We start from the raw sequence: 15,031 nt of genomic DNA on the forward strand, positions 1-15,031 counted from the left end.
CAAGAAGACCAGAGCGGCGGACAAGGAACCCCAGACTGAAGACAAGAAGACCAGAGCGGAGGACAAGAAACCCCAAACTGAAGACAAGAAGCCCAGCACGGAGGACAAGAAACCCCAAACTGAAGACAAGAAGACCAGAGCGGAGGACAAGAAACCCCAAACTGAAGACAAGAAGACCAGAGCGGAGGACAAGAAACCCCAAACTGAAGACAAGAAGCCCAGAGCGGAGGACAAGAAACCCCAAACTGAAGACAAGAAGCCCAGAGCTGAGGACAAGAAACCCCAAACTAAAGATAAGAAGACCAGAGCGGAGGACAAGAAACCCCAAACTGAAGACAAGAAGACCAGAGCGGAGGACAATAAACCCCAGACTGAAGACAAGCCCAGAGCGGAGGACAAGAAACCCCAAACTGAAGACAAGAAGCCCAGAGCGGAGGACAAGAAACCCCAAACTGAAGACAAGAAGCCCAGAGCTGAGGACAAGAAACCCCAAACTAAAGATAAGAAGACCAGAGCTGAGGACAAGAAACCCCAAACTAAAGATAAGAAGACCAGAGCGGAGGACAAGAAACCCCAAACTGAAGACAAGAAGACCAGAGCGGAGGACAAGAAACCCCAAACTGAAGACAAGAAGACCAGAGCGGAGGACAAGAAACCCCAAACTAAAGATAAGAAGACCAGAGCGGAGGACAAGAAACCCCAAACTGAAGACAAGAAGACCAGAGCGGAGGACAAGAAACCCCAAACTGAAGACAAGAAGACCAGAGCGGAGGACAAGAAACCCCAAACTGAAGACAAGAAGCCCAGAGCGGAGGACAAGAAACCCCAAACTGAAGACAAGAAGCCCAGAGCTGAGGACAAGAAACCCCAAACTAAAGATAAGAAGACCAGAGCGGAGGACAAGAAACCCCAAACTGAAGACAAGAAGACCAGAGCGGAGGACAAGAAACCCCAAACTGAAGACAAGAAGACCAGAGCGGAGGACAAGAAACCCCAAACTAAAGATAAGAAGACCAGAGCGGAGGACAAGAAACCCCAAACTGAAGACAAGAAGACCAGAGCGGAGGACAAGAAACCCCAAACTGAAGACAAGAAGACCAGAGCGGAGGACAAGAAACCCCAAACTGAAGACAAGAAGACCAGAGCGGAGGACAAGAAACCCCAAACTGAAGACAAGAAGACCAGAGCGGAGGACAAGAAACCCCAAACTGAAGACAAGAAGACCAGAGCGGAGGACAAGAAACCCCAAACTAAAGATAAGAAGACCAGAGCGGAGGACAAGAAACCCCAAACTGAAGACAAGAAGACCAGAGCGGAGGACAAGAAACCCCAAACTGAAGACAAGAAGACCAGAGCGGAGGACGAGAAACCCCAAACTGAAGACAAGAAGCCCAGAGCTGAGGACAAGAAACCCCAAACTGAAGACAAGAAGACCATAGCGGAGGACAATAAACCCCAAACTGAAGACAAGAAGCCCAGAGCGGAGGACAAGAAACCCCAAACTGAAGACAAGAAGACCATAGCGGAGGACAATAAACCCCAAACTGAAGACAAGAAGCCCAGAGCGGAGGACAAGAAACCCCAAACTGAAGACAAGAAGCCCAGAGCGGAGGACAAGAAACCCCAAACTGAGCTGATGACACCTTTGATTAAAAGCGTGATTATTGTATTTTATAATTTAATGATGAAATCTTTAATGATTTGCCTTTACATTTTTGTTTATTATAAAATGAGTCACTGTGATGTCTGCTCTTGTTTAGTAGCAGCTGTGTGGTGAATGTGTCAGGCAGAAAAATAAGCTAAAAGCTGATAGAAACAGGATCATAGAGACACAAGCATATCTGACTGACAAGGAAACAGATTGCAAAGAGATACACAAAATCTCCCAGATCAGTCAGAGTTTGTAAAACTCAGTCTTGGAGTTGCTCAGTGAGTCTATGAACATTTGAATGAATTAAACAACACTGTTGGAGGAGCTGAAAGCTTTGAAACAAAGTTCTTAGCTTTAGAAAAGACAACGGAAAACCGAAAATAAAAAAATAAAAGCTAGTTAAAAATATAAATAAATACTATAACATTATATAAATAACAGTAAAAAACCCCACACATTTAATGTCACCATTTACTCACACAAACCTGTATGATTTTTGTGCTTTAAAGGATATTTGAAGACTGTTTACATTGCTCTTCTACAACTATTTTCATTCTCCTAAAGTTATACAATTGCCTTATGTGAGAAAAAACCTGATATCATAATTTACCTGAACAATCTGAAGAAACGAAAGAAAGTCATACAGGTTTGGTAAGTAAACTATGAACTATCTGATATTGATAAACTCCTAGAGACAATTCTTATAGTTTGTGTTAATAACGTATATGTGCTTCTTATAACAGTTCTTTGTTCATCCTTGAGTTCTAGTTTAACAGTATCAATGCATTACTCTGGGAATTCACGGATGGCTAGTATTTCAACATGCTGTCACAATAAGGCTTAATTGTGTATCTTTATTTGGACATTTTCCCCTTTAAGGCTTTTTGAATGTCCTATGGATAGTATATCATTATAATGAGCTCAAATAATAAAAACGCAGAGCTCACAAATCACAGAAGATCACAATGGCACAATCTTTTTTTTGGCAGATACGAGGTGATTTAAGCCATGAAATGAATTACATTTGGCAGTAACCACTGTTTCAGATTTCTTAAATAAAAGTTGTTATGCAAGAATCTTTACACGTCCAACAAATCAGGTTTTTCAGATCACCCAGAAATAAAAAAATCATCTCAAATATTGGAAATGGGATGTTTTTTTGGCCAGATATGTGATGTTTTGTGTCACTAAACGAATTTGATAAGGCGATCACCATCACCGTTGTCCTCTTTTCTTCTTCTTAAAGTCGCAGTGCTAAAAGCAGACCATGCACTCATAGGAAGTGAAGTTAGTTTTCGTGTGCTTTATCAAATTTTCCTTCCCAAGTATTAGAAACTCTACCAGCCCAGTAATCATATCTTCCCTCCTTCAGTCTGTCCCCTCCAGTAATAAAACACTTTTTACACTATGTTCCATTTGCTAATGTGTATCTGATGTCTTCTAATCGCAACGATAAGCGGGTTGCAATGCATCCGGAAATAAAAGACGCCCAAAAGCGGCGTCTTATCAAGATGAAGCAGCGCGCTATTACGACCCGGAGTTATCCATCACCATCCGTCACAGATCAGACTGCAGGAAACAGATTACACACTCCTGAATCTTTATGGAGATATTATATTGCTTTCATCTGCATTTTTTATAGAGTCTGATCCGAATCGTGCAGTCTGTGTCAGGAACGTAAGCGCGGCCCTTCGGCTCCCACTTTCACAAAACGGACTATCGCATCTGAATCCGCTGAGAGGAGCGATCACATTTCCTTTGAAACGAGAGGGAATCAGGGACCCCTGTTCTTTTTTTTTAATACAATTTGCTCATGGTCCGCAGACCAAAAGAAGAGCCGTCAATCGGGCCGGAGTTGCTAATGAGTTGGCTGGTAAAATCCAGAGTGGTGGGCCCAGCTGTCATCCATTAGGTGATGGTTTTAAGACTAGCAGTGATACTTCATTAATTAACCTTCACATTCTATGTAGATCCGCTCATCAAGATGCAGTTAATTAAAGAAAGGTCAGTCCAAGGGCTGTTACGAGCTGCATCATTACAATAGAGAGATGGCGCTGCTCGAAGAGAGATAAGTAAGAAGAGAAAGTACTGGGCGAAAGGCTGCTTTTCTACAGATTATCGTTCCGTATTCCCCTTTAAAGAAAAGGAGGTTCTCATGGCTTTTAAATCAGCTGGTTTCAAGGCAGGAACTACTAATGTAAAGTCTGGAAGGCAGGATAATGTTTTCAGAACAACAACTCAAGCACAAAACTAGATCATTCTCCGAGAAAAAAAAGTGGCTCGATTGGGTTCTACAGAACTCTAGGGTTCTTGACTCACTTTTAAAGAATCCTTTATGCAAAGGTTCAATATAAAGAGAAACGATTACTTAATACTTTCATGTTTAAAATAAAATAATTGACTCACCCTCAAGGTGTTTTCTTCTTTCAGCCGAACACAATCGGAGTAATATGTGACCCTGGATCACAAAACCAGTCACATGGGTCACAATTTTGAAATTGAGATTTATACATCAAGCTGTATAAATAGGCTCTGTTGATGTATGGTTTGTTAGGATAGGACAATATTTGGCCGGGATACAACTCTATTTGAACATCTGGAATCTGAGGGTGCCATAAAATCGAAACATTGAGAAAATCACCTTTAAAGTTGTCCATTTATGTTCGCAATTATGGTGCATTCACTCACAAAAATAAATGTTTTATATATTACGGTAGGAAATGTAAAAAATATCTTCATGGAACATGATCTTTACTTAATATCCTAATGATTTTTTTGGCATAAAAGAAAAATCGATAATTTTGACCCATACAATGTATTGTTGGCTATTGCCACAATTATGACTGGTTTTGTGGTCCAGGGTCACATACCATAAATATCCTGGCTTGTCCAAGCTTTATAATGGGCTTGGACAAGCCCCCCCCCCCCCCCCCCCAAAAAAAGAAAATAATTGCTCATTTTGATTTCATGGTGACTTTAAAGGTGAAGTTTCTTTCACTAGTGGATCCAGATGTAATTGCAATTGTTTGTTTTTGGATGTGTAGTTACTTCATCATTTGGCTCTTAAATCAGGGGAAACACAGGCCTGAGCACCGGATCCATCACAAGCACTTTCCTGGAGGAAACGGGATAGAAGGAGAATATAGTTGAAACTCCTACATTATACGGTCCACCAGCCTTGCTCTCACGGCAGGGTGTGTTGTATAATACTCTTTTTTTCATGAAAAAAGCTCTAATGGATAAAACACAAGTTAAATATTCATCACCACCGATTGACAGCATCTATCTTTTAGCTGCATGCCACTTTCTTTTCTTTGCAGTCGTGTCTTTTCCGTGATGGCTCGGGCCGAGAGTGAGTTTCGTGACCCCACACTTTGGCTGGTAAAATGGCATTGAAAGTAAATGTAAAAAAAATAAAATAAAAAAAAGAACTAGAGAAGAACATCAAATAGTTATGTTTCATATACGAGAGAGATTCATTTTAGAGAGTCTTATTTATCTCACAATTTCTTGTCCCAGCCCCAGAAGACTTTCACTGTGAAAACTACATTTCTATTTCTTTCTTGTTTTCTCATTCTTTTTTCTCTGATGGTTGATCTGTGTGCTTTAGCATGAAACGTTAACGTATAAATGGACCTTACATTTCCTTTTCATATGATGTTATATATAGGTCAGCTGTTATATTGCAGTGGATAAAAAGTCACTTTAGTTTGAAAGGTTTTAAGGGTCTTTCTCTAGGCAAAAGGCAGTTTCTGATATCTTACAATTACCAATTGACCAGAAACAAAGAAAGGCCCAAAAATGCTGAAAATGGACAAAATCCCGCTCTGCTGATCGACAGCTCATTTTATCTCTGAGTGCGGGCCAGTTGCTTTGATGTCAGCTAACTTGAATATGCTTTATGCTCAATTAACGTCCCGCGGGGAGATTTTTTACAATGCAATTGTAACGTGGCAGTGACATAAGGCTCTAGAGCAAAATGAATAAGTCAAGCACTCTCATATCAGTTCACTTATTCTGAAAGTATTTCCTCCAAGTGCTTGAAACTATTTTATGACACTAGTTTTTTTACACATGCAAAAGTAGACGCCATGATGAATGTTTTTAAACATGTTGCTAGGGTGGTTCCCAATTTTCTATGAAATTCTTGTCCCTAAATATGGCTCAGGTTGCTTTAGTATGCAATAATATTACTGATGCTATGTTAGTTTTCTAATAATTATGAATTAAGTTTTTGCTGTCTTTAACAACTCGCAGAGACTATGCTTTCACAATCTCAGTCAACACAGATTGAAGCCTTGAATATATGAGAAATCAGCTTGATTTATTTCACAACAAAAGAAATACTGAATAAAAGCGCACATACATACCATTCTTCCACTCTCTACATTTTCTTATTCTTTATTCTGCTGACCCGCCAAACCCATTTGATCATCAGAAAATCATGCATGTGCTTTTTAAGCAAAACTTAAACAAAGGACTTGCATAGTCCTCATCATTTTAAAAGGAAGCTTTGAATGAATCACAGTTAAAGTGCTATTTAATAAGGCTAGGTGGACTTTTCTGGAAAGAACTGAGTATTGCGGCGATGGACAGCAGGCCAGAAACAAATAGACATAATATCTCTGGTCAAACGTATGCACAAACAAATCTCTTTGGTGGTGACACTGAACAACAAGAGTAAATATTTTATGTAACTATATAATAAATAAAAAAATACAATTATTTTATGCAAACTACTTTTTTAAGTTTAGGGCACTATAGACCTTATGTAGCCCCGCCCCCTTTCAGCGCTGCGCTCGTCTTCCAGTTTTTATTTCCACAGCATGAAGGTAAGATCTTATGGGTTCGTGAATGAACTGCTCGTTTTAAAATCTTCCGGGTCTACTGATAATTTCCCTAATCCCTAACCCTGAGTATGAGCAACAGTAATAGTGAACTATTTAATCAGATGAAGACGTTGAATAGATTTTCAGGTAATTTACAGGACATTCCTTCGACCTACAATTGATATGCAAATTGTAAGAGTCATTCCGTGAGGTTAAAACGGGTCGTATGGCAGAGCACCTAAAAATTAGGAACGGAGATGAGATGGGTGGGAGTGTGTTTCAACCCCTTAGTTACAGTAAATGTTGACCCTGGACTCAACGGCATTATGGCAGGCAGTCTTCCTCGGGTGCCGGCGGGCCGCTATAGTTGCTAGGCGGAGAGACATTATGGCTTTGCTGCGCAATAATTTATCCGGCGAGTGCGGCCGGCCGTCATGTTGGGCCCTGACAGAGAGCTGGAGTACTTTATCAGACGCTCTGTAAATCAGACGCAAGGGGGGGGGGGGGGGGGGGGGGGGGACGGGGGGGCAGACGGCAACATTGTTTGATCTCTTTCAGACACTCTAATAATCTGCGCCGCTCTGATTGATACCTTTACACAACAAAGCGCATTACGCCAGCAGAAAACCCATCCGAGCCATCCACTGCGTGTGTGTGTGTGTAAGTATCGGCCATCAGAGTTGTCAGGGGCCAGGGGAGGGAGACAGAAGGAGAGAAGAAATGAGTCTCATGGAGACACACAGGGTCATTTGGAGTCTTTAAACGAATCGTCGTCTAACAGTTTCACAAAACGATCAGGGTTTCAGAGGGAGGGGGGAGAGAGATAACCGGTGTCAAAGTGACCTCACTCAGTGCATGACGAGAAAAGAAAACACAGAAAAAGAACAAACAGCCACACATACATATCTTTTTTTTCAGTTTTCCATTGCGTTCAAGATAAGATACTGCATTCAATAGAAAGGAACCTTATGTTAGAAGACCATATTGTTAAAAATAAAGGTTTTGCATTCATTATCAAGAATCATTTGAGTTCAATGATTCTTAGAAGACTTAAAAGTTTCTTCAGATGAGCATAATGGTTTCTGGGTTTAAATGCTTTCTCATATCTCAGTTAAATATGCAATGTCTATATATTATCCATTCATAAGTTGATATTCCCACAAAGTATAAACACTGTCTCTCTGGCGCTATCAAAACATTGCTCTTAACTCTTCCCCCACCATTGACGGTTTTGACTGTTGTAGGGTTGGGTAGGGGGAGTTGGGGGGAGGGGCATCTTCTGAAAGAGTACAGAATCTCCTGATCAAAATACATGTGAAGAAGAAGCAGAATCAAGCGATAGCATATGTAAACCGATGCATATGTAAAGTAATACGACCATCAACATTACACAGCATATAAATCAAAACTGTCAAACGTTACCGAATGAAATGCAGACCCAGGGCGAGGTATTTGCTGTTTATTGTTTGATGATTGTGTAACTCCTCCACCCGGGTCCTTCTCACCCCGCTCCGTGCGGGTCTCGAACCCGGGTCTCCGGCATGAGAGTCAGGCACTCTAACAAGGAGGCTAGAGCGTCTGTCGCTAGTGCGCCTATTGAGATCAGAGGAGTGAGGTTTACTCGCACAGCGACTACTAGCTGGCCTCCGTTACAATTGCATTACTTCACACATGCATAAGCAATGCTTTTATCGCTGGTTTCTGCTTCTTCGCCTGTGTTTTGATCAGGAGATCCAGTGCTCTTTCAGAAGATGTGTAATAGCGCCCCCTACCGTATAACAGTGAAAACATGGATTGCCGGAAAATTCTGTCAATGGCAGGGAAGCGTCGTCTCATAAATGACAGAAAATTACATCAATGGCGGGGAAAGAGTTCAGCATTATTTCAGAATGAGACATGTCTGAATGATTCTTCTCATTCGTGAACAAAATAAATGGATATATGTTTCCGTGAACAATAGCCTGTGACTAAACAAAAGAGGATGTTCATTTCACTCAAGATGCCATTTGTAAGGAAAACACTTATGGTGCTTAAATATTGCTGAAGTCATGCAGAAACATAATGGTTAATGACTAATTATGTTCTTTTAACGAATCAGTTCGTTATCAAAGATTCAATGACTCGTTCATATATACATATATAAACTGGAAAAAATACCATAGAATTATAGTGAGCAATTCGTGTTATCTATAGAGCAGAATATCTATATTTGGGACTGTAATTTATCACTTAGCAACATGCTAAAAACCAATCAAAGCAACCGCATAGCAATCCCCTGGCAACCATTCAGCACACCCTATAGTTTTGCATGGGTAAGTACCTCTTGCATTTTCTCAGGAGAAAGTGAAAATCTAGTCTTAATAATCAACTTTCCAACCGTAATGCTTTTTATAAGACAGAAAGTGGTTAAAACCACCATGGCACTTCTCCACATTAGCCTAAGGATGTCAGTGATTGGAGTGTGACGGCAAAATGGAATCTGGCCATTTTCGCTGGCTCCAAGACATAACTACACGGTTTCCAATTATCTAGTTGGAAATATAATAGATTCTTCCTACTTTCTCACTGCCATTAAGTTTAGTTGTGCTCATCTAGCAGCTAAAATCAACACCGAGAGCTGGTGAGACGATCAAAACTCTGTTACAAATAAACATAGATGCATTGACAGTCCCTTTTATCTTACTAAAGCGTGTCTTGTCTTATCAACTTCCTTTTAAAATATCTCTGACCTTTGACCTCTCACCCTCTATTCCAGGCGCTTTGGAGTCGGATTCTGCCTGGTTTTGTCACGGTAATACATTTTTAATCGTCATACCCCTGAAATCTTTTGGCCACCCGAATCCATCTGGTGATGTTTGCCAGGGCTTTGTCTCTCCTACTCAGAGAGCAGAACGTATTTGACAATAAAATGTTACTCAGCTTTAAATGAACTGACAAAAACTAATTGAACTGTTTCATCAGCAGTATTGGAATGAGACCATAAAGTAGAGACTGACAATAAGATGCAATTATTGGCGTGTGCGTGTGTATGTGTGTGCGAGTTCAATCAACATCAGTATGCTATCCAGACGCCATAATGGATGTAATGTAGCATATGGCCACTGAGCCATGTGTTTTCTCCACTCAATGTGTCTGATAAACAGAGCGCTGGAGATGAGGCTCGTCTAAGAGCTTTTCCTAGCCATCAGTCAAGGCAAGACATTAAAACACAGCTAGGTAACAATCTCAAATGGCTGACCTGGAATGTGTTTCTACAATCTCCGTTTCAGCAGTGATCAGTTAAATAAGTCATTTGGGATTAAAATAATATCAATCCCGATGGAAAGTCTAAGATGGTAGCTGTGTTTTGGAACATGATGCTTGACCAACTATAATGACCAGCTAGATTATATCAAATGGATTTTAAGGAAATGAGAATGGAGCACAATTTCTCTCTCACACACACACACACACACACACACACACACACACACACACACACACACACACACACACACACACACACACACACACACACACACACACACACACACACACACACACACACACACACACACACACACACACACACACACACACACACACACACACACACACACACACACACACACACACACACACACACACACACACACACACACACACACACACACACACACACACACACACACACACACACACACACCTTGAATTATAAAAATTATATAAAGAACATTAATCTATCAGAATTTTTACTTTCTTATATAAAATATATAAATAATAAATACAATAAATAATCTGCTTATATATATATATATATATATATATATATATATATACTGTATATAAATATGTTCTTATTTTATATATAATTTGAACTATTTAAAAATGTTCTACTATTTTTCAAATTATTATTATAACCTTTATTTTACCAGGAACAAAATTGTTCTATTATATATATATACAGTATAAACATACAGTACATACATGTGCATATATACATATATATACTTAGATAATTTCTTCATTTATTCTAATTAGTTCAAAATATATATAAAATGTTAACATATAATATATATATATATATATTTGACATTAGTTAAATAATATATAAATAGTTATATACACACAAATATACATAATTTAAAACATTTGAAAAAGTACTATTTAAAAAACTTTTTAATGAGGAAAAAAATATTGAATTGTCTGCGGGTACCTATAAATATGCATCTTCTCACCAACAGTATCCATCACCATCTGTAGAAAGTACAAATAAAAACCATTCTTGCATTAGTAGACAAAGAAACAAGGAACATCCAGTGGGGGCAGCGTCCTCTTTGAATACATCAATACTTGCCTAGTGGGGATGGAGCAAGAAGAAACTGTGTAATGCATTTCTGCCTTATTAAAGTTATAAATGAGCGCCACTGCCTGTATGTCAGTTCAGACTTATTCGCTGGGTGAGCATACATCAATTACACTATTTGGAGCATTTAAACAGGTGTGCCGCTAGCCTCTTTAGGAGACTTTGCATGCACCTGTTTTAGCGTTTCGCATCCGTCTGTTGATTCACAACATGCTGTATTGTTTGCAACTTTAATAACCACATAATGTTAGCAGAAAACAAGCAGGCTGTCGAGAAAGGAATGAATAAAGCCGCTACGCCTGCTTCAGTCATACAAGTATGTTATATTAGATTATAAGGAGAGGTTATTAAGGCTCCAAGTCTTAAACACAAAAGGCTTTTTCTCTAAAAAGGAGTACAACAAAGACATCGCAGTGGCTTTTCTCACTCCCGAGCTGATCTTGAGACTTGAGCTATCTGGCAAAGTAACGCAAGACATCACAAGGCTGTAGGCTACAGTAAATATCGCCTTTCTTGTTATCTCTACAAGACCTGTTTTTCCGGTAAATAGGGGGAACGTGTAATTCAATACACTTCCCAGGCAATTTGCTTTTTCGAGAACAGGTGACATGTTATATTGGAGTTGTGGCCCAAGAATAAATGGTCAAATTAATAAGTAATGCTGATGTGCAGATAATATTTTACCCCTGACTCCTCGGTGGTAAATAGCTTATTGTGGGCTAGACGGTAACGTTATACCGCAGAAGGCTCTGTGGTACTTATTTAACGTTATACTGAAGTGCTCTGTGGCGAATGGCGTTTCGAGAACGTCAACATGCTTTCCGATTCAACTGATTAGCCAGTAACAGTGAGAAAAGGCCAAAGTCGAGTCATGAAGTGGAGTTTTTGTCCTCCTCTCAGCCGTGTAACGTCATTCCGCGGGCGGGATTTGGATCCGCAAGCATCTGTCAAGGGCAAACAGTAAAATACCGGGCATACGTTGTGAGTGAATCTGTCAGACACTTTGTGTCTCTGCGAGATCAGAGAGCAGGTTGATGTGAGAGTTGGCAGAGTAACATGAAGCTTGATCTGAAAGACAAAGATCATAGCTGTCCTTCAAAACCGCAACATCCGCGGCGCTCACGGGGGGACGACTCTCTCATCTGCGCCGCAGCTCCCACAGATGATGAGGGGGCATTGTAAACATAATTATTGCTGCTAATGATAACGGCAGACAGATGATGAGTTTTTTCTCAGCTCATTTACCATTGGCAGCCATGCCAGGTGCACGGAGGGATTTTCATTCTGTTCGAAATAGTGCCTAGTCTTGTTTTTCTTGCAAAATGTGCAACAAAATGTGCAGAGTCGAACACTAAATAAACCGCGGCACTTTTTGCAGTTGGAAAGGTGCATAAAAAGTGGGGTTCTTGTTGAACAAACAGGAAATGTGTGGAATTGTGTGTGTAAACACATTTAATAACTATGATTACAGACAGAAAGAGACCTTTTAAGACAACTTTGCACTTGCAACATCAGGCTTATCCTGTACTGCTTTCACTGACCACATGAAATCAAAACGGATCCCATTTCCTTTCTTAAAACTCAGTCTTATTGTGTAAGATTAATTTAAAAAGTGCACATTGTTCCAAATAAATAGTTTTGTCTTCATAATCTTGTAGCAAAACTGACTCAGTCTTTAATAGAAGGTGTTGGCCCACTTTTTCTTGGTTCCTGAACTTCCCATTTATGTTCTGCATATGGATTTCAGAAAAAAACATTGAGATGAATCATTCTTTTGTTTCTATCAAACATTATTTGCAGTAAAAAAGCATATGAAAAAAAAATCATGAAAAATACGAAGGTACAAGCCTGTGTCCTTTTAGGCTGCTGTCACTTTAAGACTGACCCACGGATATACTGTTACACATTCGTTTTCCTTCTCAACGTTCACTTAAAACATAACTGACTGTGTTTCCGTGAATACTCAACAAGGCCGCGCATTTTGACATCATTTTGTGTATTTGTTTAATCAGCAGGGAAAAAACTCAGTTTAGTACTGAGAGGTGGCTTCATGTGCCGCACTTTGGGTGTGAGCACTAAATCTCGAGTCCACGAGGGCACGCGAGAGTGTATTTTGGGACAGGCTTGATGACACCATGCCACCGAAAGTCAAACAGCTGATAGATTATCTGATTGGGCGTTCGCAACTTTGCAATGATTCCTGGATAGGTCACTCGTAAGGAGGGTGCGAAAGTGCGGGCTTCGCCAAAGTCCGAATCGAGGGCACAAAGGCGGCGCTCGCAAGCACACTTCTCAGCACTGAAATGCAGAATGGGACACCCTACAGATTCCTACACTTGGCGAGCACACGCCATTTGGGATCCAGCCCAAAGGTCTTCAACCCTGCTCCTGGGGACCCAGGGTGCATCTCAATCAGCTTCCAGTTCAGAAGTCAGGTCACTTTTAGGGAGTCGGCCATTTTAAAAAACTGTCTCAATCGCAAAAACCTTCCAGTGCACTGAAACATTTGCTCCCTAAAAAGTCCCACAATGCAACATGAGAACCAGGGAGCATCGATGCTAACAATGTTACCGTATTTTCCGGAGTATAAGTCGCATCAGTAAAAAAATGCGTCAAGAAGAGGAAAAAAACATATAAGTCGCACTGGACTATAAGTCGCATTTATTTAGAAATTTATTTCACAAAATCCAAGAACAGACATTTAATCTGGAAAGGCAAGTTATTCAACTACACAGTAGCACACAGAACAACAGGCTAAATAGGTGTCCGGTATGTTACCGTAAAACACATTAACAGTGATTCAGCTACACAATAGCATAAAGAACATATACCTGGGAGGCTGAATAGGCTAAATTAACATAAGCCAGCGAGTCCAACAAGTTACCAGTCAGCAAGTTCACCAAGCTGCCGTGATCTCATTCCACACATCACTGAATCCCGTGAATTCTTCCTCTCTGTCGCTTCTGAACAACTCTGCCACTAGAGCGCCCTCTCGCGGCTGTAGACGGTAATGTTTTCTCCTGGTTCATCTCAGTCAGTATGAATTAATTTTGATATATAAGTCGCACCTGACTATAAGTCGCAGGACCAGCCAAACAATGAAAAAAAGTGCGACTTATAGTCCGGAAAATACGGTACCTTAACGGAAGTTCTGAAGCGTGAAACATAAATCATGTGAGCCAACTCACTACATATAATGACACGCGAGAGGCGAGATATGTATTTTAAAATACAAACCACTATTTTATTATGCTTCAGCATAAACTTACATCAATAGGCGGGAAATTAAAGGTATAGCGGAGGATTTTTCCTAATTTTAGAAAAGACCCGCCCTCTCCAATTTTTTTTAAAAATGCACATGCGCAACACTCTATTTGAGAATGAATTTGTCTCAACTACAAATTGAGATGTTTACCGTGTCTACGCGGTGCATGACTTGTGCCAGGGCTAGCATCGCTAATCATAGCTGTGAAATATTCACCCAAAATCACTCTGGTCTTGTTTCTTTATTCTGCGGCCTTTCTCTTCTTATCATACACTTCGTATACATTTTTTCTCTTTCGACCCTCAGCCATTTTCAAAGGAATGGCTAAAACCGTAACTCATCACGCATAATACACCTGAAAGCGAAAACTACATAGGGACGAGCACGTACGACGGCCTTATGTAAACATATCACCAGAATGATTGACACTTAGGTGGACCAATAGTATAGGCTACCCACCCGGAAAAAGAAAATCCTCCGCTATACTTTTAACAATCAAGCTAACATTTATAATTTATTTACGGCTGAAATGTTGCACGTACAGTACTGTACAAAAGTCTTGAGCACGTTAGTATTTTCAAATCAATATTTGGTGTGAGCACCCTTTTCGTTTATAACAGCTTTTGTCTAGGTACACTCACACATAGTTTTTCAGGGAGATTTGCAGGAAGGTTTCTTTAAGCGTCTTGCAGACGTATACGATTATATAATTATTATTACATTTTAACAAATACATTTTTCTATGGAGAAAATGAATGGGATTTTCACTTACGGATCATGACTTTGGAAACGATCAATTTGCAGTGGATAAAATCCAGTCCCACCCTATATTTTCTTCCCACTGAATATCCCATTTCACTCTAAAACGCATCACATTACAGAAGTCAAGTAGGTAACAAATGGCATTTCATGATGACGACTTTAAAGTTTCCAAACTGCTG

At 40.1% G+C, this 15,031-nt stretch overlaps 1 protein-coding gene across 3 annotated transcripts in view; it reads right to left on the reverse strand.

The window, feature by feature from the left end:
• Nucleotides 1-15,031, reverse strand: part of zfp64 (zinc finger protein 64 homolog (mouse)) — a 71,021-nt gene that overhangs the window by 22,830 nt on the left and 33,160 nt on the right. For all 3 annotated transcript variants that reach the window (XM_079588912.1, XM_079588911.1, XM_079588910.1), the window contains one exon: nt 10,676-10,716. The gene's annotated coding sequence lies outside the window, so the exon portion shown is untranslated. The remainder of the gene's footprint in view (nt 1-10,675; nt 10,717-15,031) is intronic.

Source organism: Phoxinus phoxinus, assembly GCF_949152265.1.
Source record: "Phoxinus phoxinus genome assembly, chromosome: 18".
Taxonomy (NCBI): Eukaryota; Metazoa; Chordata; class Actinopteri; order Cypriniformes; family Leuciscidae; genus Phoxinus; species Phoxinus phoxinus.